A 27,857-nucleotide genomic window follows, 5' to 3' on the forward strand; every position below is an offset into this window, starting at 1 on the left:
TATTTGGATGTGGCCAGGGCTTTGAAGTTTTATTTACAGGTGACTAAGGACTTTCGTTGGTCCTCTAGTTTATTTGTTTTGTTCTCTGTTTCCTTAGCTTCCTGAAGGAGTTTGATTAACTGAGCTTATCTCAAGACAGGTCAGCAGCCACCTGTAAGCATTACAGCTCATTCTATGTGTTCTGTTTCTGTAGAACAGATTTAAAAGACTGCAACCTGGTCCTCATGGCAAACATTCACTTTGAAGTTTTTGCCTCAGTGAATGCTGCTTTTGGAAGCAAGGTCCTTCAGATGGTTGTACCAGATAAATAGGTGCCTGCCTTTACCTCTTTTTGTCCCACCCATTTTTCATTGGACTCCACAGCTTGGGTATTGTTTTTCAAGAGTAAGGATTTCGTGTCCTCTCACCAACATTGAAAGAAAACATAATTTATGCTTACCTGATAATTATTTTACTGTTGCTAACAGTAGCAGATACACCAAGGAAGTACATCTCCAGAGCTCAACAGGAGGAGGCTGAAGGAACTATGCCAGTGACCAATACTCCAGAGCGATGATTTACTTTGCATTGCCAGTACTCTCCTATGTCCTTTATGTTTTTAAATTTAATAGTCAGGAGAAGGCAATCACTTAAGGTTTCCAAGTATGACTCAATAATGAAAATATAGTGAATCTTGACAATGAACATGACGTATATTATATATTAATTTATTTTTTTCCTTTTATTTACAGTTTGCATTCTTCTGAACAAACACACATTGTTAAGAAAGAAATAAAACCAATTGGTTGTGAAGAGGAAAAGACATTCGATTTTATGAAGCAGAGTAAAGTAGGAAAAAAAGAATTACCTGCTCTAAAATTTCACAGTTCACACAGCCTCCCATTTTTGCCAGCTTTAGTTCCCATAGATGTGCGCTAAAACCTAGTGAGGACCTTAGCTATCAAGTTTGATCAAATCTGACTTGTGGGACGTTGGACACAGGATGTAACGGTTTCTGAGATACAGATGAGTCATTGCATGATATGATGCAGATTCAATTATAAACAAATGTGTTTGTATATTTACAGCCTCAATAAACTCTTTTTGCATTCCTATAGTTTTGTACCTATTGAGTTTCACCTATCTTTGGCGTATGCACTTCACTAATTCATCATGTTGCAGGTTAATGTGAGTAGAACATAAAAAAAAAATAATCATATCCTTATCATTAGCTTCATTTTTTGAAGAATATTCAGACGTAATTTGGAATACATCTTTAGATTTAGCCCATGATTTTTTTTAAATGTCTGTTTTCAACCTTTTTGATATAACTACATTTGTACATTCTTTATTTAACACACAAATGCCCTAATAATATTCCAAAGCCCCAAGCAAATTATCTTTTCATTAATGAGACATGAAACACAATTTTTGTCTTTGATTCAGAAAGAAGATGCATTTAAACAACTTTCACATTTACTTCTATTATAAATTTGCTTCATTTTCTTGGTATCCTTTGTTGAAGGAGCATCAATATACTACTGGGAGTTAGCTGAACACACGGGGTGAGTCAATGACAAGAGGCATGCATGTGCACCCACCAATCAGCAGCCAGCTCACAGTAGTGTATTGCTGCTCCCGAGTCTAACTTGGTATGATTTTCAACAAAGGATACAAAGAGTACAAAAGGAAATTAGATAATATAAATAAATGGGAAAGTTGTGTAAACTGCATGCTTTACCCTAATTATGAAAGTTTAATTTTGACTTAAAGGAACATGAAACCCAGAATTTTCATGAAAATACAATTTAAAACAACATTCCAATTTATTTCTATTATTTAATATGCTTCATTCTTCAGATATCCTTTGCTGACTGGTGGCTGCACATAGATGCCTCATTTGATTGGCTCACCTATGTGCTTTGCTATTTCCTATTTAAATATGCTTTTGAGCAAAGGATATCAAGAGAATAAAGCAAATTAGATAAGAGAAGTAAATTGGAAAGTTGTTTAAAATTGCATGATCTTTCTAAATCATGAAAGAAAATATTTGGGTTTCATGTCCCTTTAATGCTTATAACTACCCTTTGTTTCACAAATCTCTGCTGCTTGTTCTTTAGCATTTATTTGTACGCTAAAGTTCAGATTTTTTTTTTATTTTTTTAAATAATTTTTATTGAAGTCATAAACAAATACAGAATATAGGGTATGCCCCAAAACATTTACAGATCACTGAATACACAGAATAATTAGCAATGTAATATAATCAAGTATCACAAACGTTACTATAAAATGTGGGCTATCTCATAGTGAGACTTCAGTTTTATTATAGAGTATCATAAATGTAATATGAATAAGAATGGTCCTCTCCCAGCTATATAAAAAGCAGATTAGGGTATCTAATCAGGTAAGGTTAGGGCTAGGGAGGAGGTAGCTCTATAGTTTTATGGGGAAGGGGGATGCAGCGGACGAGAGCCGCTCAAAAAGGAAGGGGATAGGGGGGCGTGTCAAGTTAACAATATCTAACAGTCTAAATATCAGTGAAAATACAGTGGGCCACCATAAGATGGCAACATGAAACTCAATGTAAAGATATTGTCTGTAATCAATTCCTCCTAAAACGTCTAAGGCCACTCTCAGGTCTTACTTATGAACAAAATAAAGGAGGGGTAGCATTTAAAGTGGTCACTCTGGACCCAGGAGATATTGATGGGAGGTTGGCTGTAAATATGTCTGAGTAAAGTATATAGTATAACGTATACAGAACTCTCTAACTAGGTGATGACAGACATTCAATAGATATAAAAAGATATATATATTAGCAATGATATATAGAGCTTATTTCCAGACAAAAATAACAATGAATATAATATAAGGATATATCTGTGGTCTAGATATATCTATCTAGTTTAAAGCAATATGACAAGGAGATCTCTGTATGAGCATGCTTGCAAGAACAAGGGTAAATGATAGCTTATAAACTTCTCTTGCCTAGGCTAGTTGATAATCTCATCTGACTTAGTCTTTATGTTACTAGGAATATCAGTCGCCATTCACATATAAAGCATAGTCAGATGAATTTGTGGAATCAGCTGTCCTGTGGTAGTTAAAGGTGGTGTGGCTAAGTAATCTAAAGTAGGTCAATGCAGAGCAGTATATTTGCGGCCTAGAAATCTAAGGTGCAACTAAGTCCTGTCATGTCTCAAAGAGATCTATATTATGATCACATCTAAAACTTCGAAATGTATGGCAGTCTAACTTATGTGAAAAAAGAAAATTAAATTAGAGAGCAATGAGAGCTGGCTTAATAGGATGAGCTCTTTTATGAGAACTGTATACAGCTTGTGTCACATATTATTATTAGGTTTTATCATCATGTATGCAGGGATGTACTTTCCCAAAGTATGCCTTCCTCCAGATTAAAGCTGTTATTTTGACACTATTGTATAGTGTAAATTTGAATAAAGTTAATATAAGAGCAGAAGTGGTGGTACATATGATAATTCACTGGTAATTGACATATTCTTAAATATATATACTGTTATAACATTAGGTAAGAACTTAGGCTAAATCCCAGATTGACAAGAGGAGAGTCAGAGGGGGTCAATGGTATAACTCAGTGAGGAGTTAATATCATAGTCAGTGACGGGATTACAGAAATATCTAAGAATAGCATAGCCCTATCATATTTATCTGAATAGCTGGCTAACAGTGTAACATATTTCTCTTAAGGAAGTTTAGCTATGAGATAGTTACTAGCAATATGTGAGAAATCTTCATTAGAGTGTAAGAATTTTCCATTGTTGCCCACTATAAATGGATGTTGACTCTTTTTCTTATCGCCATGAGCAGGAATGCTCTAGGTAAGTAAGATATGGCTACGGTGTAAATAACAAGAACATATCAACAAAGACTTATATAAAACAAGCTAGGCAACAAAACGTTTAACTATAGAGCCAGATGGTAGAACTGGCATTTTGGGACCTGTTTGGACATAGTTATGTTCAAGCAAAACACATTTTGACTTCTAACAGCGAAAAAATATGAGTTGCTTTCACATACTGTTACAAATAGGGCTAGGAGACATGACTAAATGTGAAACAATATATAAGGTCAGGGTGCTTGCCAACCAGCCCCAGATTTAAACTATAACACAGTTTAGAGAGCCTCAGGAAATATACATAGTAGTCGTGCATATAGATAAAATGATCTACACTCAAAAAGTCATTTAGTATGTGACAGGTGACTCTAAATCTATAACTACCAGATACACAGTTCTAAGGCACATACAGCAACAACATGTAGATTAGAACTAGGGTATACAGTCCTTTATAGATCTGTGGTATATTCCCATGTTCAGGTATTTCTTAACATTTAACATCCATGGAAGAAAGCTAATTTCCAAAAAGAAAACATGTTTCACATACAAACCAACAGTTATATTAGGCTACACAGTTTGAGGGGGATCGGATGTCCTTGTGGAGTAAACTCAAGCACACTGCCCTCATAATAGTCAGCACAAATGGGCATATGGAATAATCGTATCAGCACTATATAATAAGCAATGATCTTCCATATTAGATAAACAAAATAAAGCAAAACACATCATCTTTATTCCTGCTTCACATCACACTTCATGTGGCCATAAGAGAACAGTAAACGGTGTGAATTGGGATTCATGTTTCTGTTCAGAGACAAATTACCCCACGCCAGCCCTGATGATAGCATGGCTGTCTTGAAGATATCTTGAGCAATTTGGGCATGGTAACTGTAGCTTGTGAGAGTGTGGACCCCCAGACAACGGCGTGCTGCGAAGTCTGCAGCCCCACTGTAGCTGCTTGTACAATGCAAGCATAAGCCCTTGCCAATGTCCACCCCTAGCACCAGCTGTCTTGTAACTTCCCATATCGTAATACATACTCTGCTGCTGAAAACAGTTCAAGGTCCCCGCTGGTGGCGAGAGGCAAAGAGGAGGAGACCAGAGTGTAGTGCTCTCGGAGCGTCGCTGGTCCGTTAGGAAGGACGATCTCATCATCTTAGATTGCTGTCCTGTGGCGCAAGTCAGATCTCCCGGTGTGGCTGTGCGGCTGTGGCCCGCCTCAGGTAAGTATAGTGCAGGCTGTTCCATATTGCCGATCACTTCCCACTGCATTGGCATGCTAGGTTTTCTTTGTGCATTAAGTGGTAGCACTTCAGAGCTCAGGGCTATAATATGAGGCGGCCGGTCCGCTCCTGCTTCATCCTGCTCACCCCCAAAGATGGTTGATCCCGGGTCTAGCGGCTTGTATACTGACCTACAAAGGTCTTTCAGATCATCAAATTGATTGACCATTTGGCGCTCGAGTGCCTCAAGCTGAGACTTTAGGAGCATGTGGAGTGTCAGCATGGATGTGGAGTGGGTAAGAGTAGCCATCCTGGGGAGACTCCCAGACCTCCGTTATTGGTATTGGGAGACAAGGTTCCTCAGCAAAGAGCTGCACTAGGCCTCAACTCATCTAGCGTGTTATAATCTGGGGTGTAGTTGACGAGCAAGTAGACCAGTTAGTCCGTCACATATAGTAGATGACCTGAGAGTAGAATTGAGGTATTTGATGATCAGTCTCAAGTGAATAATAGCTAATAAGGATAATTGAAGCAGGAGCTTCTGAAAATGCGACTGAACACCATCTTAGCTTGGACACGCCCCCAAGTTCAGATTTTTTTAATTAGATTTAATTTGGGGTAAATTCCTATTTAATTTAAAGCAAAATACCCAGAAATATAAAGAATTTTATATATAAACTGGTTTCAGTATTTTATATTACACTGATCTCTGACAAAACATAGCATTGGTGAAGGTAGACGTTTGTGCTGTTGGCGTGAACTTTTTTTTTTCTTGTTAGACTTCCTATTTAGAAGAAATTTAACTTCCCCCTCCAACACAGTTTGATTGTTTTAGCAGTTACTAATCCTCACCATGTTGATGGCGTTTAGCAGGTAGCTAAAATTTTCTTCCTAATGGGAAAGAGTCCACAGCTGCATTCATTATTTGTGGGGAATAAGAACCTGGCCACCAGGAGAAGGCAAAGACACCCCAGCCAAAGGCTTAAATACTCCTCCCACTTCCCCTATCACCTAGTCATTCTTTGCCTTTCGTCCCAGGAGGTTGGCAGAGAAGTGTACTTTTATTTATTTTTACAAATGTCTCTTATGGAGGGTACTACCCTTCGACATGGGACAGGAGTTTTACGTAGTCCTGTCAGTCTCTCAGTGAGGGCCTGGGCGAATATTAGAGTCCGGAGATGCAGTGGGAGTTCCCTCTGCGACACCATCCCGACTCGTATTTACAGCTCCTTCAGTACTTGGCGTTGCCGAATTTCGTTTCGCTACCTGCTATCTTCTCTCAAGTCCATGACGGAGGCGATGCTACTATTCATCACACTTGAAGGGCCATGTTCCTGTTCCACGGCATAGATTCCGGTAAGATCTTTTCATTTTATTACATTGATGTAATGTGATTTATTGTGACAGCTAAATATGGGTCTCAGTGAGGCACCTTCTTTACCGATCTGGGAATCCAGGGATAGTTTCTTCCTTAGGGGGGATTTGTGAATGGGGAGGGTAACTTTATTCATGTTTCTTATGTGATTAACCTGCCTTGTGTAGTGTGGGTATTTGCTCTAAGGCTGAGAAATTTAGCGTTAATCTATGTTGTGGCATAGTGGCTTGCTCTCTGGGCTTGCAAACTGAAAGTCCAGGGTTCAGATCCACCTTTAGATGCTGGTTGTAACCTTTTTGCTAGGTTCCAGACTTGCTTAACTTTTTTTCTGTGGGGCCTAGTTTACCGCCTTCTGGTGGCACACTTTTTTGAATTACGCGGTTCTCCTGGCGACCGGGCGTCGTTACGCTTGATGGTTTTTCCGGGTTCCGCATTCCTGACCGGGTGACGACAAAAGAAATTTTGCTCCGCTGAGATCTGGTCAAAGGAGGAGGTGAGTGCCCCAGCCATTGTGGGCGTCAGGAATAAAAAAATAGATTTAAGAAGCGCTAAAGAAGCTAAAGACACAGGATTATCACACTTAATATGAACACATTTATTGTATACTCTGAGTTAAATCATAAATACTTAAAAACCCAATCGATTTCCTGTTTTTTTGTTGGGCTCAGTTTATTGGAGATTCGGCAGCTGTTGCTGTCGAGTGGCTAGCTTACAGCTTGCCATGCAGGATGCCTTACCTGTGGCTATTGGATTTTTTGCTACAAAGGGAACCCAGATGTTTTGGCAGACATTTTCCCTGTGCTGGAACTTGTGCTTCCGGTTGTCTTCTTCCGTCCCTTGGGGTCGGGTATCGGGGTGTGCGCCGTTTTTTTTCTTGGTCTTGTGGATCTTGGTTGCTGGTCCGGGGTTCTTCTAGTTGGGATTGTTTCCGTGATTTTCCCAGAACGTTTCCTATGTCCTCTTTGTAGTTCCTCTGTTTTCAGTTTTTTTTTCCTCAGCTGGGATTGGTCTGACCAGGTTGTTTTGGTCTGGTAGCGGCTTGGGTCGTGTTGACTCGAGTTTTGGCCAATGGAATCTCTTGTAGCGCCCTCCCTGCTCAGATCTGGTAGTGGATATGGGGGGGGGCCGGGATTCTGGTAGTGTCGGTATAGCTGTTTCTATACCTGTCCAGTTTCCCTTCAGCGTTTCGGGGCTGGTTCAGGATGGGGTTTCCTTGTCTCCCTTTGGGGAGTCTGGACCTTCTTCCGGATGTGGTACCCTTGTTGTGAGAAAGTGTGTGCCTTTGGATCTCTTTTCGAATGGTCTTTTTTGCCCTGTTTCTCATTCTTGTTCGTTCAGATCACTGGGACATAGATCTGGCCATCTGGTGTACCTTTTCCCCTTTTTGTTTCTGCATTCTGCAGAATTTCTAGAGGCAGATGTGTTTTCGGCAGGTTGTCTTGTCTTACCACCTCTGTTGTGGAGGTCCGAGATGTTGTCTCTTGGAGGTCTTTGCGCTTTTTTGGGGTGCTGGATGGTTTAGGTCTGTCTTGGTTTTTTTCTTCTCGTGTCCTGTGGGCAGGGGCTCCCTGCCTCCCATCTTCGCCTGGGGGAAATCTTGTTCCTTTGTGGGAATAGTTTGTCACGTTGGTCCCTTGTTTCTTCAGGGGGATAGTGAGCCCTTGTGGGCTTGTCTCTTGGGTTTTGTGTCCTCCAGTTTTTCTGGGTGGCTCTCCCCGTGTTTTCTGATCGCACTTCTCTTAACGTGGTTTGTTGTTTTCTTCCCTCTCTTTTGAGTAGAGGTGGGAATCTGTTCCCTGGGTTTCGCCCTGTCTGCAACAGGTTAGTCTACCCGGGCGTGGGCGGCTCTTGTTGATATTTCCTGCTCGTCCTTAGCCTTCAGGCTGCTTGGGTCCCGGATGAGGTGTCCTCTGAACCCTCTGGGGGGGTTGGATCCTCTGGATGACCCCTCTGTTGGGGGGACGTTTGTTTTAGGGATGATTGTTTTTTTCTGGTCGTCCTTCTCTGACTGCGGGTTTTTTCATTTGGGTGTCGCCCTCAATCTATTTTGTGGTCTGGGGCGTTTGCCTTGGTCTCCTTCAGCTGGTTAGCTGGGAAAAGGGATTCTCATTTTTTGGCTTTGCTTCTGCAGTTGGCTCTTGGACAAGCTAAATAGCTGTCTATGCGTCTATGGAGATGCTTTATGTTTTTCCTTTGGTCCTTGACCTTGTTTTCCTGAGATGCCTTTTTTGTTTTCTCCTGGCATCTATTTGTCTTTTTGGGGTTCAAGAGCAGACCTTGGTTGTCTTCTTGGAAGACCTGGTTTTGTTCCTTCTTCTGACTTGCTATTCCCTCTGGGAATTGTTAGTCGGGGTCCCCTAGTTGGTCTAAGGGGGTGTGGCTGGGATTTGCCTCTGAGAGGCGGTGTCTTCTAAGTCTGTCTTGGTTGCGTCTGCTCGTGGTCTCTAGCCAGGCCTTGGGTCCATGGGGCCGTTTTTTCTATTTTTGTTGCTTGTTTTTTGGACGAAACAGGACTTTTTTCTCTGGGAATGTGATTTTGGTTGGTTCCTTCGTTTGGACCGCCTTTTACCCTCCCGTCTTGGCATTCAGTGTCCTCTTTGGCTTGGGTATAATTTTCCCACAAGTAATGAATGCGGCTGTGGACTCTTTCCAATTAGGAAGAAAAACTTAAATTATGCTTACCTGATAATTTAATTTTCTTTTGTGGGAAAGAGTCCACAGCTCCCCGCACGTTTTTGAGGCGTTGTGTTTAATCTTCTGGCACATTTTCACCTTGATATTTCTTCCACTGTTCCTTGTTCATCGGCAGAATGACTGGGGGATAGGGGAAGTGGGAGGAGTATTTAAGCCTTTGGCTTTTGTTTCTTTGCCAAAGAATCTAGCTGTGGACCCTTTCCCATGGAAGAAAATGAAATTATCAGGTAAGCATAATTTGTTATTATAGCTTGGAATCTTCTGGTAGAGTAGGTCCCAGGTGTAACCTAGACTTCAGACTAATGGTTGCTCATTTTGTCATTTCTTTGCAAATGTCTTCTCCATCATATATAATACAGAATCACACCTGTTGTTTGACTTTACATTAATAAATAAAAACATCAAGAACAATCCTGTAACGTTTATTACAAATTAATGTAGTACATTTGATAATCACATGACAAATTAAGACTTGTTACCGTACATCATTAGCTTTAATTTTCCATAAAGCTAGAACATTTGTGCTGTATTGTGACCGAACATAAATTACCCTGATGCTTCCCATTTTACTCCAGCCATATGCACATACAGATGTTATTCAGGATGTCCATCTAGCAAAAAACACTTAGTTAAAGGGATATGCAAATGTCAAAAGAAAAACATACTTTATACTTACCCGATAAATTCCTTTCTTTCATGGTGGTGAGAGTCCACAATTGCTTACTCATAGGAATTACTTCTCTACCGCTAGGAGGAGGCATATGGGTCGAGTTATTAAGCAGTGGATGCTGCATCAATGACCCATGGTTTCTAGTCCGCCAGAAATGGAAGTTAAGAAGCAGTGGTCGTAGGTAAAACTGAAATCATCACGATCAGCACAGAATTCTAAAATATTTATTGGAAGCCTCACCTCCCAAGGACTCCAAAACCCTTGTGCTGTCAGAGACCCCCAAACTGCTCTCCAACCTAAAAGACTTACATCTGTAGTGATCACAGACCAGGTAGGACGAGCAAAATAAGCCCCCTGATTAATAAACTGATGATTCAGCCACCAAGCCAGAGACTGACTTGTACTGGAATCTAAAATTATCTTTTGAGATATTTGAGAATAATCCCTGCACCATTGGCACAGCATACAAAGTTGAAGAGGCCCCATGTTAAACCGAGCAAAGGGGATTGCATCTGAGGCTGCAATCATGAAACCGAAAACTTCCATACACTGAGCCACTGTAGGGGAATAGAGGGACTGAAGGTTCAGAAAAGCGGACATCAATTTTACTCTTCTCTAATCTGTCAGAGAGAGACTCATGGATACCAAATGTATCTGGAAACAAAGGAAATAAATCCTTGTCTGAGGATACAAAGATTGATAGTGGGTCTCCAGACTGCACTGGAATTACCTTGTTTCTGATAGGAGTCAGATTTGTGTTCCTTGTTCTGACGAAAGGAATGAAAATGACTGGGAGGCATAAATTTTCCTTTGGACTTTTTGTCCCAAGGAAGAAAAACATAATTTATGTAAGAACTTACCTGATAAATTCATTTCTTTCATATTGACAAGAGTCCATGAGTTAGTGACGTATGGGATATACAATCCTACCAGGAGGGGCAAAGTTTCCCAAACCTCAAAATGCATAGAAATACAACCCTCACCACACCCACAATTCAGTTTAATGAATAGCCCAGTAGTTGGGTGATAAAGGAGTAAAAAGCATCAAAAAGGAATTTGGAAATAATTGTGCTTTATACAAAAAAAATCATAACCACCATAAAAAGGGTGGGCCTCATGGACTCTTGCCAATATGAAAGAAATTAACTTATTCTTACATAAATTGTTTTCTTTCATGTAATTGGCAAGAGTCCATGAGCTAGTGACGTATGGGATAGCAATACCCAAGATGTGGAACTCCACGCAAGAGTCACTAGAGAGGGAGGGATAAAATAAAAACAGCCATTTTTCGCTGAAAAAAATTAATCCACAACCCAAAATATAAGTTTATTCTCATAAATGAAATGAAACTTAAAACATAAGCAGAAGAATCAAACTGAAACAGCTGCCTGAAGAATGTTTCTAACAAAAACTGCTTCTGAAGAAACAAATACATCAAAACGGTAGAATTTAGTAAATGTATGCAAAGAAGACCAAGTTGCTGCTTTGCAAATCTGATCAACTGAAGCTTCATTTTTTAAAAACCCATGAAGTAAAGACTGATCTAGTAGAATGAGCTGTAATTCTCTGAGGCGGGGCTTGACCCGACTCCAAATAAGCTTGATGAATTAAAAGCTTTAACCATGTAGCCAAGGAAACAGCAGAAGCCTTCTGACGTTTCCTAGAACCAGAAAAGATAACAAATAGACTAGAAGTCTTCCTGAAATCTTTAGTAGCTTCAACATAATATTTCAAAGCTCAAAGAATGTAAGGATCTCTCCAAAGAATTCTTAGGATTAGGACACAAGGAAGGGACAACAATTTCTCTATTATGTTGTTAGAATTCACAACCTTAGGTAAGAATTTAAATGAAGTCCGCAAAACCGCCTTATCCTGATGAAAAATCAGAAAAGGAGATTCACAAGAAAGAGCAGATAATTCAGAAACTCTTCTAGCAGAAGAGATGGCCAAAGGAACAAAGCTTTCCAAGAAAGTAGTTAATTGTCCAAAGAATGCATAGGCTCAAATGGAGGAGCCTGTAAAGCCTTCAAAACCAAATTAAGACTCCAAGGAGGAGAAGATTGATTTAATGACAGGCTTGATACGAACCAAAGCCTGTACAAAACAGTGAATATCAGGAAGCTTAGCAATCTTTCTGTGAAATAAAACAGAAAGAGCAGAGGTCTGTCCCTTTAATGAACTTGCAGACAAACCCTTATCGAAACCATCCTGAAGAAACTGTAAAATTCTAGGAATTCTGAAAGAATGCCAAGAGAATTTATGAGAACACCATGAAATATAAGTCTTCCAAACTCGATAATAAATCTTTCTAGAAACAGATTTACGAGCCTGTAACATAGTATTAATCACTGAGTCAGAGAAACCTCTATGACTAAGCACTAGCGTTCAATTTCCATACCTTCAAATTTAATAATTTGAGATCCTGATGGAAAAAACGGACCTTGAAACAGAAGGTCCGGCCTTAATGGAAGTGACCAAGGTTGGCAACTGGACATCCGAACAAGTTCTGCGTACCAAAACCTGTGAGGCCATGTTGGAGCCACCAGCAACACAAACGATTGCTCCATGGTGATTTTGGAGATCACTCTTGGAAGAACTAGAGGCGGGAAAATATAAGCAGGTTGATAACACCAAGGAAGTGTCAACGCATCCACTGCTTCCGCCTGAGGATCCCTGGACCTGGACAGGTACCTGGGATGTTTATTGTTTAGATGAGAAGCCATCAGATCTATTTCTGAAAGACCCCACATCTGAACAACCTGAGAAAACACATCTGGATGGAGGGACCACTCCCCCGGATGTAAAGTCTGACAGCTGAGATAATCTGCTTCCCAATTGTCTATACCTGGGCTATGAATCGCAGAAATTAGACAGGAGCTGGATTCCGCCCAAGTAAGTATCCAAGATACTTCTTTCATAGCTTGGGGACTGTGAGTCCCACCCTGGTGATTGACATATGCCACAGTTGTGATATTGTCTGTCTGAAAACAAATGAACGGTTCTCTCTTCAACAAAGGCCAAATCTGAAGAGCCCTGAAAAATATTGATTGGTAATCTCGCTTCTTGAGATTTCCAAAATCCTTGTGCTGTCAGAGATCCCCAAACAGCTCCCCAACCTGAAAGACTTGAATCTGTTGTGATCACAGTCAAGGTTGGATGAACAAAAGAGGCCCCTAGAATTATACGATGGTGATTTAACCACCAAGTCAGAGATAGTCGAACATTGGGATTTAAGGATATTAATTGTGATATCCTTGTATAATATAATACCTGCACCACTGGTTCAGCATGCAAAGCTGGAGAGGTCTCATATGAAAACTAGCAAAGGGGATCGCGTCCGATGCTGCAGTCATGAGACCTAAAACTTCCATGCACATAGGAATGACTGAGACTGAAGGTTCTGACAGGATAAAAACAATTGTAAACGTCTCTTGTCTGTAAGAGACAGAGTCATGGATACTGAATCTATCTGGAAACCTAAAAAGGTGACCCTTGTCTGAGGAATCAAAGAACTTTTGGGTAAATTGATCCTCCAACCATGTTTCTGAAGAAACAACACTAGTTGATTCATGTGAGATTCTGCAGAATGTAAAGACTGAGTTAGTACCACAATATCGTCCAAATAAGGAAACACTGCAATACCCTGCACTCTGATTACAGAAAGTTGGGCACCGAGAACCTTTGAAAAGATTCTTGGAGCTGTCGCTAGGCTAAAAGGAAGAGCGACAAATTGGTAATGCTTGTCTAGAAAAGAGAATCTCAGAAACTGATAATGATCTGGATGAATCGGAATATGAAGATATGCATCCTGTAAGTCTATTGTGGACATATAATGCTCGTGCTGAACAAAAAGCAGAATAGTCCTTATAGTCACCATTTTGAAAGTTGGTACACTTACATAACAATTCAAAATTTTCAGATCCAGAACTGGTCTGAATAAATTTTCTTTCTTTGGGACAATGAATAGATTTGAATAAAACCCCAGACCCTGTTCTTGAAATGGAACCGGCATGATTAACCCTGAAAACTCCAGGTCTGAAACACACTTCAGGAAAGCCTGAGCCTTTACTGGATTTGCTGGGATGCGTGAGAGAAAATATCTTCTCACAGGAGGTCTTACTCTGAATCCTATTCGGTACCCCTGAGAGACAATACTCAGAATCCATTGATTTTGGACAGAATTTGTCTAAATATCCTTGAAAAATCTTAATCTGCCCCTACCAGCTGAGCTGGAATGAGGGCCGCACCTTCATGCAGACTTGGGGGCTGGCTGTGGTTTCTTAAATTACTTGGATTTATTCCAATTTGAAGAAGGTTTCCAATTGGAAACAGATTCCTTGGGGGAAGGATTAGGTTTATGTTCATTATTTTGTCGAAAGGAACGAAAACGGTTAGAAGCTTTAGATTTACCCTTAGGTCTTTTATCCTGAGGCAAAAAAACTCCCTCCCCCACCATCGCCCTAAGGGGGTGATCTCCACAATGTATAGAATGGTCCTTAGGTCAAGCCTTCCGGCCAAACCGAATTACATATCTAAATGGGAGGCTGAGATGGGCAGAAGTTTTTCTTGTAGACAGTGGGATACATGGTTTCAGGCAACAGCTAAATCAGCACATTCATCATCAGCACTTGAAACCAATATCAAAATCCTCACTAGGTGGTACTTAACACCAGGCAAGTTAAAACACATATTTAAAAATGCTAGTGGCAAATGTTGGAGGGGTTGCGGGCAGGAAGGTACTATGTATCACATATGGTGGGAATGCAGAGCAATACACACATTTTGGATACAAATAAATAATCAGATCTGTAAAACGATTGGTATTGATCGGACATTGTCACCAGAAGGTGTCTTGTTTAATGCTAGTATAGAGATCTCATGCAAGATTAGGAGAAACCTTTATCAAATACAAATAAATGCAGCAAAAAGGCTCATAGCCAGAACCTGGAAGAAAACACACGCACCTACACTTAGCGAGTGGCGTAATTTGGTGAAGCACACCTTAATATTAGAAAGGTTACATTATCTTAAAATAGGAAATATAACTCTGTACCATGATATGTTATTTCTATGGGAGCAGTATATGTATGGTTTAGAGGTGGTAGGCAATTGAACCTTATTGAAAGTATGTAAGATAGTGCATAATATGTAATATATATGTATTAGAAGATGTGTCGATAGTACCCAGAACAGTAATGCATAGTGGCCCTCACGGTGGAAAACTTGATAGGATTTGTAAATTCTCTAGCAGTCACGCAGTTCTTCTAGATTTTTTAAGGTATAATGCAATAGAAACTTAAGTTCACTGAACCTGGACTGGATAAAAATCTCATGGACTCATACCCTACACCATTCTTAGGAGTGATATTATGTGCAACCCGATGGGGTATACAGTGAAAAACGAAAATAAAAGTATGGTAGTAGACTGGCTATCACAATTAGGGATCCAGTGAGACATCATTGGCTATATGTAAACTTACCTTTAATGCACTGATTCAAGTTGTAATTTAATTGACTGCGACAAGCTGTTCAGGTTGTTTTGTTTTGTACATTTACAATCCTTTTGTTGTAAGATCGCTTTTTATTTTGTATGTTTATTATACTTGAATAAAGCTCTTTTGAAAACTAAAAAAAAAAAAAAAAAAAACTCCCTCCCCCCCAGTGACAGTTGAAATAATCGAATTCAACTGAGAAACAAATAACTTTTTACCTTGGAAAGAAAGAGATAGCAATCTGGACTTAGAAGTCATGTCAGCATTCCAAGATTTAAGCCACAAGGCTCTTCAAGCTAAAATAGCTAAAGACATAGATTTAACATCAATTTTGATGATATCAAAAATGGCATTACAAATAAAATTATTAGCATGTTGAAGTAAGCGAACAATGCTAGACAAATCAGAATCCAATTCTTGTTGTGCTAAATTTTCCAACCAAAAAGTTGATGCAGCTGCCACATCAGCCAAAGAAATTGCAGGCCTGAGAAGATGAGCTGAGTATAAATAGGCTTTCCTTAGATAAGATTCAAATTTCGTATCTAAAGGATCTTTAAAAGAAGTACTGTCTTCCATAGGAATAGTAGTATGTTTAGCAAGAGTAGAGAGAGCCCCATAAACTTTGGGGATCTTTTCCCAAAACTCCAATGTAACCGCTGGTAAATGATACAATTTTTTAAACCTTGAAGAAAGAATAAAAGAAGTACCAGTCCTATTCCATTCCTCATTGAAAAAAGAGGATACGCAATTTACGTAAGTGGATTTGCGGTATTTCCAAGTCTGGCCAAAAAAGTGAGCGGTACACCTGTACCTGCAAGACTCATAATAACAGCGGGAATTAAAAAGCAGCGTTAGGACCGGCCAACGCTGCTTTTTAAGCCTAACGCACAACTCGTAATCTAGCCGAAAGTGTTTGCTAATGCTCTGTTTTGCGTGTGTTTTTTATTGTCTTCAATTAAGCTAAAAAGGTTATTTTGCTGTGACCATGACCTTGCTCGGTTTTGAGGAAAGGGGTTCTAAATTGTTAACTAAAAATTAAAGTGATATAAAATAAACTATTGACAGCATCTTCTTTTATGTTTTGTTTTTTTGTTTTTTAAATAGTCTACTGAAGCGTAAAGTTACTATAGCTATCTAAATGCTATCCAAAATATAAAAAGTATTGAATTAATATACATTATTTTTATTGATCTAACATTTTATATTAAAGACAAATATTGGAAAGACATGCTGCAAGAATATACAGGAACTAGCAAACTTACACAGAGCTCAAATACAATTGTTGATCATAAGTCCAAGAAAAAAAAGGCAAAATCATAAAATCAGTCCTTTACAGACTTGTCTATATTGATAATATATAAAAACATAATTTATGTAAGAACTTACCTGATAAATTCATTTATTTCATGGTGGGAAGAGTCCACGAGTTTGTTACTTATGGGATATACATTCCTACAAGGAGGAGGCAAAGTTTCCCAAACCTCAAAAGCCTATAAATACCCCGCCCAACTCACTCAAACCTCAGTTTAACGTATAGCCAAGAGGTGAGGTGTTTAAGGAGTAAAAGCATAAGGAGGAGCAGGAAAAGAGATGTGCTTTATAAAAAAAATAATAAACCAAAAATAAAGAAAAAGGAGTGGCCTCATGGACTCTCGCCACCATCAAATAAATTAATTTATCAGGTAAGTTCTTGCATAAATTATGTTTTCTTTCATATAGTGGCTACTCCACAAGCTTGTTACTGATGGGATATAATACACAAGTTGTGGAAGTCCACGAGTAACAAAATTAAAGAGAGGGATAAAAGTCTTTCTCAAAAAAAATTCAAAAAAATTGAAATCATAGGCACTAGAATCAAACTGAGACAGCTGCCTGAAGAACCTTTTCTACCAATAGCACCAACATCAAAATGATAGAATCTAGTAAAGTTATGCAAGGAAGACCAAGTGGCCGCCTTGCAATTTGGATCAACTGAAGCTTCATCCTTGAAAGCCCAAGATGTGGCAACTGATCTTGTAAAATGAGCTGTAATTCTGAGGCAGATTTTGGCCCGCCTCCAAATAAGCTTTGTGAATTAACAGCTTTAACCAAGATGCTAATGAAATGACAGAGGCTTTCTGACCTTTTCTAGAACCAGAAAAAATATCAAACAGACTAGAAGTCTGTCTGAAATCCTTAGTAGCATCTACATAATATTTCAAAACTCGTACTACATCCAAAGAGTGTAAGAATCTTTCAACAGTAGATTTAGTATTAGGACACAAAGAAGAAACAATAATTTGCCTATTAATGTTGTTAGAATTCACAACTTTAGGTAAAAATTTGAAAGAAGTCGGCAAAACTGCTTTATCATGATGGAAAATCAGATAAGGAGACTCACAAGAGAGAGCAGACAATTCCGAAACTCTTCTAGCAGAAGAGATAGCAAAGAGAAACAACACTTTATAAGAAAGTAGTTTGATGTCTTAATAATGCATAATCTGGTATTAAGGATACTACAGGCTCCTCCTTTTGAGTCTAACGGCTAGATTACAAGTTTTGCATTATGAGCTATGCGGTGCTACTGTGCAGTTTTTTCTCACCGCTCACTTACCTGCAGCGCTGGTATTACAGATTTTTACAAATCTGGCTCCACACTACACTCCAATACCAGCGCTGCTTAAGTCAGCGGTGAGCTGGTCATATGTGCTTGTGCATGATTTCCCCATAGACATCAATGGGGAGAGCCGGCTGAGAAAAAACACCTGCCAAAAAGCAGCGTAAATCTCAGTAACGCAGCCCCATTGTTTCCTATGGGGAAACACATTTTATGTTTAACCCTAACATGAACCCCGAGTCTAAACACCCCTAATCTTACACTTATTAACCCCTAATCTGCCGCCCCGACTTCGCCGACACCTACATTATTCTTATTAACCCCTAATCTGCCGCTCCGGACACCGCCGCCACCTACATTATACTTATAAACCCCTAATCTGCTGCCCCCAACATCGCCGACACCTACATTATATTTATTAACCACTAATCTACCACCCCCAATTTCGCCGCAACCTACCTACATTTATTAACCCCTAATCTGCCGCCCCAACGTCGCCACCACTATATTAAATGTATTAATCTCTAAATCTGTCTAACCCTAACCCTAACACCCCTTAACTTAAATATAATTTAAATAAATCTAAATAAAATTACTATAATTAACTAAATTATTCCTATTTTAAACAAAATACTTGCCTATAAAATAAACCCTAAGATAGCTACAATATAACTAATAGTTACATTGTAGCTAGCTTAGGGTTTATTTTTATTTTACAGGCATGTTTGTATTTATTTTAACTAGGTAGAATAGTTACTAAATAGTTATTAACTATTTAATAACTACCTAGCTAAAATAAATAAAAATTGACCTGTAAAATAAAACCTAAACTAAGTTACAGTAAAACCTAACCTAACCCTACAATTAAATAAATTACCTACATTAAATACAATTAAATTAGCTTAATCACAAAAAACCACTAAATTACAGAAAATAAAAAACAAATTACAGATCTTTAAACTAATTACACCTAATCTAATAGCCCTATCAAAATAAAAAAAAGCCCCCCCCCCCAAAATAAAAAAAAAAACCATAGCCTAAACTATCAATAGCCCTTAAAAGGGCCTTTTGCGAAGCATTGCCCCAAAGAAATTAGCTCCTTTACCAGTAAAAAAAATACCAACAACCCCCCAACAGTAAAACCCACTACCCACACAACCAACCCCCCAAATAAAAGCCTAAGTAAAAAAACCTAAGCTCCCCATTGCCCTGAAAAGGGCATTTGGATGGGCATTGCCCTTAAAAGGGCATTTAGCTCTATTGCAGGCCCAAAGTCCTAACCTAAAAAATAAACCCACCCAATACACCCTTAAAAAAATCCTAACACTAACCCCTGAAGATTCACTTACCGGGAGAAGTCTTCGTCCAAGCGGCAAGATGTCCTCAAGGAAGGCAGAAGTGGTCCTCCAGACGGGCAGAAGTGGTCCTCCAGACGGGCAGAAGTCTTCATCCAGACGGCATCTTCTATCTTCATCCTTCCGACGTGCGGAGCGGCTCCATCTTCAAGACATCCTCTTCAAACGACGTCTTCTTCGTAATGAATATCACTCTGTGTGACATCATCCAAGATGGTGTTCCTTAAATTCCGATTGGCTGATTCTATCAGCCAATCGGAATTAAGGTAGAAAAAAATCCTATTGGCTGATCCAATCAGCCAATAGGATTGAGCTTGCATTCTATTGGCTGATTGGAACAGCCAATAGAATGCCAGCTCAATCCTATTGGCTGATTGCATCAGCCAATAGGATTTTTTCTACCTTAAATCTAAGGGACGCCATCTTGGATGACGTCACACAAAGTGATATTCATTACGAAGAAGATGTCGTTTGAAGAGGATGCTCTGCACCGGCTGTCTTGAAGATGGAGCCGCTCCGCGTCGGAAGGATGAAGATAGAAGATGCCGTCTGGATGAAGACTAGGCAGATTAGGAGTTAATAAATGTAGGTAGGTGGCGGCGATGTTGGGGGCAGCAGATTAGGGGTTAATAAATATAATGTAGGTTGTGGCGATGTCTGGAGCAGAAGATTAGGGGTTAATAAGTATAATGTAGGTGGCGACAGATTAGGGGTTAATAATATTTAACTAGTGTTTGCGAGGCGGGAGTGCAGCAGTTTAGGGGTTAATATGCTTATTCTAGTGGCGGCGATGTCCGTAGCGGCAGATTAGGGGTTACAAATTTTAGTGCGGATCAGGTCCGCAAGACCTCGCTGAATGCGGAGAGCAATAAGCTCTCCACATTTAACATTGCACCAGCAGCTCACAAGAGCTGCTGGTGCAATGCTGCCTCCCCTGCTGACTTGCGGCCAATCGGCCGCCAGCAGGAAGGTGTCAATCAACCCGATCATACTCGATCGGGTTGATTTCCGGCGATTCCTGTCCGCCTCATCAGAGCAGGTGGACAGGGTTATGGAGCAGCGGTCTTTAGACCGCTGCTTCATAACTGGTGTTTCTGGCGAGTCTGACGACTCGCCAGAAACACGGGCCCACAAGCTCCATTCAGAGCTTGATAAATGGGCCCCATAGGCTTTTGAGGTTTATGAAACTTTGCCTCTTCCTGGTACGAATGTATATCCCATCAGTAACAAGCTCGTGGACTCTCGCCACCTATATGAAAGAAATACTGGCCATCTTCTGTGTACTTGTCCCTGTCTGTGTAAATCTGTTGTTTTAAAATGTTTATGGTTACAAAATAAAATAATTATGTATCAGATGTTAAATTTCAGTTATGTACCTAATAAACGCACAAATAATAATAATAAAAATTAATAGTGCACTATTTTCTATGGGTAAAACTTTATCATAAGACAGAGGGGCATATGTATCAAGCTCTGTAAGCCCCGGCAGGCTCGCCAGAAACAGCAGTTATGAAGCAGTGGTCACAAAGACCGCTGCTCCATAACCTGTCCGCCTGCTCTGAGCAGGCGGACAGACATCGCCGGAAATCAAGCCGATCAGGTTGATTGACACCCCCCTGCTGGCGGCCCATTGGCCGCGAGTCTGCAGGGAGCGGCGTTGCACCAGCAGCTCTTGTGAGCTGCTGGTGCAATGCTGAATACCGAGAGCATATTGCTCGCCGTATTCAGCGAGGTCTGGCGGACCTGATCCGCACTGTCGGATCAGGTCTGCCAGTCCTTCATAACTAGAGGACAGAGGCTCTATATGGCATTAACATAATGTTTAAAACAATAAAACGGTGCCACTTAATAGTTGTTGGTAATTTATGCTAATCTATTGGTTTAATTACATGGATGATTATCAACCTTTATACCTTTTTATATTACTGTTCTTATGTTTCAAGGTTTACATGTTCCTGGACAGGTGGATCAGGTGCTCTCCTAATGCTTTAGCCGGATCCTACCCACTAATAAAAAGACATAAAACATAAAAGTGCAAAAAAAAAAAAAGGTGAATGGCCGCACCACACTAGAGCTCCGGAATCGGCAGCGGCTAAGCCCTCTCCCAGGGTTGAATAGTGCAGCTTGGGCAACTGATTTCGGAAGGGGAAGCGCTCCGGACAGCCACCGGACCTTTTATTCACTGTGCCTGTGAACGTTAAGGCACTTTCTAGCCCCAATGTGATCGGAGGAGTAGGCCGCAAACCAGGCACTCCTAAAGTTATAACCTTGCACTGCGGGGAACGTCAGCTTCTTCCCATGGAGCTGTAGAGCTCACAGGATCCCTTAGGAACACACTCCAGGCAAACCGGGTAACAGCCTGGAACCCACTGGATATGAGGGAACTGGCCATGTGACGCACCTCTACCTTGGGACGCCATCACAGTGGTGAGCAGAAGATAAAAACTTTATTTTTTCCCCATATGCAGCCCCAAGCAACTTCTGTTATTTAACACCTTATGTTACGCTTCCAGAATAGCAAATAACAATATAGTTTTGTACTGAATAGAGTTCTGGGTGCACACTCTTTTTCCTTAAATGCTGCTGAGCCTACTCTTTCACAGGCAGATATGCCCCAAGTTTTGCAGTGGCCCCTAACATTGAACTTACTATGAGATTGCAGCATATGAAACCAGCAGTCTAACTACATGTCACATATACTCTAATCTATCCCTAGCAGCTATACCTACTCCCTCATAATAAAGATTGCAAACGAAAAGTGAACGAAAGGGGAAAGAGAGATAATAAAAGAGGTTGATCATCCCTATCCTGTGGGTTATACACTACTATAGTAAACCATATTACTGTCAGACGTCCCAGTTAGAGCCCACTGCTCTCCAGGCCTCACAATGGCGCTTCGGAGGAATACTAAACAAGACAAAGGCCTGAAGCCTGGCACTACTACTCCCACTGTCAACACCTTTTTTAAAAGCGCAGAACGCCTGAAGAAACCTGAAATCTCACATGAGGGTAGTGATGATGATTCCCTATCAGATAATTTAGATATCTCTCAACCGTCCGCTACCCTACCTACTTCACAGGGACAAAAAGCAGAAGAGCCTGTAACCTTGAAGGCAATTGAAGCCCTTATAAATCAAGTAATGTCCTGCATTAAATCCGAATGCGCGGACTTGAAGAAAGAGATAAACGATCTGGGACACCGAGTGGAGGCCCTGGAGGAGAATAAGGAGGAGTTGACCAAAGAAATGTCTGATATGTCCCGTTCCATAGACACACAGCAAGCCTCAATCACAGAACTTGAGAATAAGTTGGATGACATAGAAAATAGAACGCGGCGCAACAATCTCCGATTCCGGGGTATACCTGAATCTGTGGGAAGAGAAGATATACACGACCACCTACAAAACCTATTTCAAGCTTTAGCTATTGCTTATCAAAGGGTCATTGAGGAGATCCCCCTTGAAAGAGCCCACCGTGCCCTGCGCCCTAAGCCCAAAGATAATCAACCTCCTAGAGACATTATCGTGTACTTTCAAAGCTACAGAGACAGAGAAAATATATTCCAACTAGCCAGAGCTCAACCGTCCTTTTCTTTCTTAGGTGCTCAAACTCAAATATATCAAGACCTTTCAACAAGAACATTGCTACTTAGGAGAGACTTTGCTTTCTTCACTAACCACGTACGCTCACTGAAGATACCTTATAGATGGGGCTTTCCGGTGTCTCTACAAGTCATTAAAGATGGCAGGCGCCATGAATGTCATAACCCTGCTGATATACCCGATTTCTGTAAGCAACTTGGTATTCAGCTCCCCGAGGCGCCGGAGCCCCCACCGTCAAAAGCTTCATTGCAGCCTGCTAAACCACAGAGAAGGCTATGGTCTGAGATAGCCAGCAAACCAGCCAGGAAGAGACAAAGTCCCGACCCAAACTGCCTCCTAGATACTTCCTGACAAGAAGAACTTTCTGGATTCTGTGAGTATGACAAATAGGGGACCTTCACCCCACAAGTTATACAGCTTGCATTGAAAATTGACTCTCATACAAAGAGACTGCTGCTTAAGCTGGCTTACTGACTTTGGGACACAAACATTTTGGTCAGTATGACCAATCTGAAACCAATAAGCACTTACAGGCCCATTTATCAAAGGGCTTGCGGACCTGATCCGACACTGCGGATCAGGTCCGCAAGACCTCGCTAAATGCGGAGAGCAGTACGCTCTCCGCATTTAACATTGCACCAGCAGCTCACAAGAGCTGCTGGTGCAACGCCGCCCCCTGCTGACTCGCGGCCAATCGGCCGCCAGCAGGGAGCTGTCAATCAACCCGATCGTATTCGATCGGGTTGATGTCCGGCGATTCCTGTCCGCCTGTTCAGAGCAGGCGGACAGGGTTAGGGAGCAGTGGTCTTTAGACCGCTGCTTCATAAGTTGTGTTTCTGGCGAGTCTGAAGACTCGCCAGAAACACGGCCCTTCAAGCTCCGTACGGAGCTTGATAAATGGGCCTGTTAAAGTTTTTCTATATGTTAACAAGTTCTAACCCTTGTTTCTTTTTTCAGGTTGTCTGCTCTTAATAGTGGTTATTATAACATGCTCTGACATATGGTACCCAATATTATATTACTTAGACCCTTTACCTTTATTTATTGCTATTTTTAGTTGACAAGGTTAGATAATTGTAGTTAGTACTGTTGTATTTCTCCCTCCCCCTGGACAGGGGGACCTGGTCTGCTAAATCCTCATGAGTAATGAATCAAGATGGGTTATGTTACTTTTCCCCAATAATGCATATGTGTCTAATACAGTTACAATGCCCTTTGTTAAACAAATATACACGTTAATTGGGGAGGGCTCCGCCGAGCCGTACTTCCCCCCTCTGTTGTTCTATTCCTTTTTATTCCTAAACTATTCTCATTACCCCCTGCCGGATTAACACCCGTCAGGCCCTCTCTCCCTCTCCCCCTTTTCCCCTAGCTTTCTTTCCTACCTATCCTCCCATTCCTTTTTAAAGTTTAGTGTTTGTTTGAATTTTGCAACTTTAGATTAGTTAGCTCCTTATACAGAGTACATCTATCAGGCAGAGGTGACACCTCCTTTCTCACACATTCACAAAACACCTAGTGAATACTCTCTCATCCAAGAATACATGGCACAACATCCAGCAGTAAGCCACTTCAAAATCGCCACACAAAATGTTAAGGGTTTGCTATCCCCACAGAAACGCTCCATAGCATTTCATGATTTTTATAAGAAAAACATAGACATAATAATGGTTCAGGAGACACATTTAAAAAAAATAACGAGCCAAATCTTTCACACCTATATTACGATCAACACTTCCTAAGCTCAGGTCCGTCTAAACATAATGGAGTTAGTATCTCTTTTAAGAGGGGCTCCTCTTTCGCTCTCTTACAAAAATACCAAGACCAAGACGGTAGGATATTAATACTTGTAGGACTCTACTATGGCAGGCCCCTAACCTTGGCTAATATATATGCCCCAAATCGCCCTTCCCCCTCCTTCTTTCGCTCAGTTATCAATAAACTAGTAGATATCTCCAAAGGCCCAATAATTATGGGAGGTGACTTCAACTTTCCAATAAACCCAGCTCTAGATACATCTACAGGTAAAACCTACATGCAATATAACCAGATTAGGGCTAATTGGACAGCTCTCAGAGCGATTCCCTTTTTCGACACCTGGCGAATTATGCATCCCTCCACGAAGGACTTTACATTTTTCTCCCACCGCAGCGTTCTTACTCCCGCATAGATTACATCCTTTGCGACCAAAATACTTTAACTGCTCTAGTGGACTCTAGGCTTCACCACACCTCTTGGTCTGATCATAGTATGACATGCTCCACCTTCACGTGGTCCTCTAGACCTCACTACCAACAACATTGGAGACTGAACGAACACATACTCTCAGACCCTCTTATAACCACTGACATAATAGAAAAAACATCTGAATATTTCAACTTCAACGACCCTTCTTCTACTTCCGCAACTAACAATTGGGAGGCCTATAAGTGCTATATCAGAGGAATAATCCTTAACCACACACACAAAATTCGCAAACAAAGAGCAGCACAATATTTGTCCTTAGTAAATAATTTTCACAACAGCGAAAAAGCACTAAAACAAAATCCCCTCTCCCCTCAACTTCTTTTGCAGTCACAACAGGATAGGGAGGCTCTCAATCAGCATTTAATTAAAAATGCTCGGGGGGCGGAGCCGGCCGGGAACGAGAATGGCCGCAACTACATAGTGCTCTGATACTAGCCCCAGGGTACAGCTCTGTATAAGGGACAAGAGTCTTTGAATTTCTGCAGGACATGCTCCGCTAAGACACAGACACACTCTGTAACCACCCGACCAACTTTGTCTCACATTTAAGCACGGTGCTGCCGCAAGCTACAGACGACATTGCGGCCTACAAAGAAAATACGCATAACTCGCTCAGTAGATGATCGGCGCGATGGCATAAGGATCCCTTTCACTTACAGTGAGTAACGATTACACCCACTAAGCCGACCGCTAACACAGCAATTACACATCTTATGAGGAGACCTTGAATCCATACGGCAGAGCTGCTCTGAGCCTTTTCATATACTGAAATCTCCATTACACCTACCATAACTCCACGTGGGAGGCGAGGAGCAGTATTCCCTCAAGCTTAACACCCCAGTCTTCACGGTGTGTTACACAAAAAGCACTAAGGTTAAACCTCCTGCACTAATGGGTCTTTATTTACACAGATTGACTTCTTCTGAGAAACATATAGACTGTTGACTTTTTTTCTTTTTCATAGTCCGCTACTCACAGGATATCTGGCTGTATTGCGCATTCAATATACCTGCCATAACTAATAACGGTCAGGGTCACTTAACAGGCAACGTCCCAACATTTTCAGCATATGCAGTTCGCATGCCTAACTACCATATGAGCATGATCTGACACTACTTAACACAACAAACTTCTTGTATAGAAGGGAATTGCTGCTCATAGCTTCAACATGACCACTAAAAGAACAACCAGGATAGACAAGACTGGGAAAACATCTATTCCTGCTGGGGCAAAGATGGATGCTTACTTTAAAACAACAGAGACGGCCATTCCGTCACCCCAATCCCCAGTATCTAACGACTCAGAAGACAGGGGTTCAGCATCGCCTCGCCAAGACACAGATCACCTTCTCACAAAAGCTGACCTGTTGCTGTTACCCTCTAAAGAAGACTTTAAAATATTCATGGTTCAAGTGAGCCAGATGATTAAAGACAGCCTTACTGAAGTGAAAAGAGAAATAACAGATCTGGGTCAGAGAATATTGCAAATCGAAGAGCAAACTGAGGAATTAACTTCGGACAATAACAACATGGCATGCGAAATGGAGCAACAAAACGCCACCATTCTTTTATTACAATCTCAAATAGAAGATTTAGATAACCGTAACAGAAGACAAAATCTAAGAATCAGAGGGGTACCCGAAGATGTTACACCCCCACAAATAAACTCATACCTTCAACAACTCTTTGAACATTTACTTAAAAACAACGCTGCTTCCCCTCTGGTCCTAGATAGAGCTCATAGAGCACTCAGACCACCGCCATCAGCGAAAGATCCTCCACGAGACATCATAATAAAGTTTCATAAATACTCGGATAAAGAAGATATCCTAACAGCCTCCAGGAAGCAGTCTCCAATAAGCTTTCAAGGAAAAGACATTCAAATATACGCGGACCTTAGTCCTACAACTCTTTTCAAAAGAAAGGAAGCCAGATACCTCACACTACACCTCAAAGAATTGGGTATACCCTACCGCTGGGGCTTCCCCTTCTCCTTAAAAGTGACTAAAGAAAATAAGATCTACACCTATCGAGACCCAGAAGATATTGAGACTTTTTGCTCTGACTTGGGCATCCCAACGCCCTCTTTACCATCCATATTTGAAAACAAGAACCCAAAGGATGCCCACAAACCCAAGCCTCAAAGACCTGAGTGGACCACTGTTTCTAGGAAAAGAAAAGGCTTCCCATCCTCAGGCGGAACCCCCTCAGGACCCAAAGAAAGACCTCCATGAAATGAACATAGATAGTGTTTTCTTGTCTCCTCCTAGACACTAAGAGCTATGTTCTGTTCCAGTCATCGCTTCAAATAATGTTTTCTTCTTTTTATCTTTTGAATGTACATCTCTTGTCCCTTGTCTCCTCTTCACTCTGCTTCCTTTACCCTGGGAGTAGTAACATCTCCTGATGTTCACCCCCTATAATCTCACTGCTATCCCTAATCCTAAATCTATTTGCTATACTGAAAGATATAGCCTTACTTTTTGTTTAGTCAATGTTTCGCTGCACACTTTTTTTGTATATGTTTGGTTTATCAGTTTTATGGTTCTAATGTTTATTTGTTCACGCAGGCAATATGATGCTTCTTCCCAGCCTTTCCTTCTCCTCTGTATATCACTTCCTATTCCCTCTGGGGGGGGGAAACCGACAGAATCCATCTTTTTTGAAGTCCCAGGTAAGAAACCCATAGATAGTAGACGACAACACACACATTTTAAGAATGACACATAGAACAGTGAACTTCCT

Source organism: Bombina bombina, chromosome 7, assembly GCF_027579735.1.
Source record: "Bombina bombina isolate aBomBom1 chromosome 7, aBomBom1.pri, whole genome shotgun sequence".
Classification (NCBI taxonomy): Eukaryota; Metazoa; Chordata; class Amphibia; order Anura; family Bombinatoridae; genus Bombina; species Bombina bombina.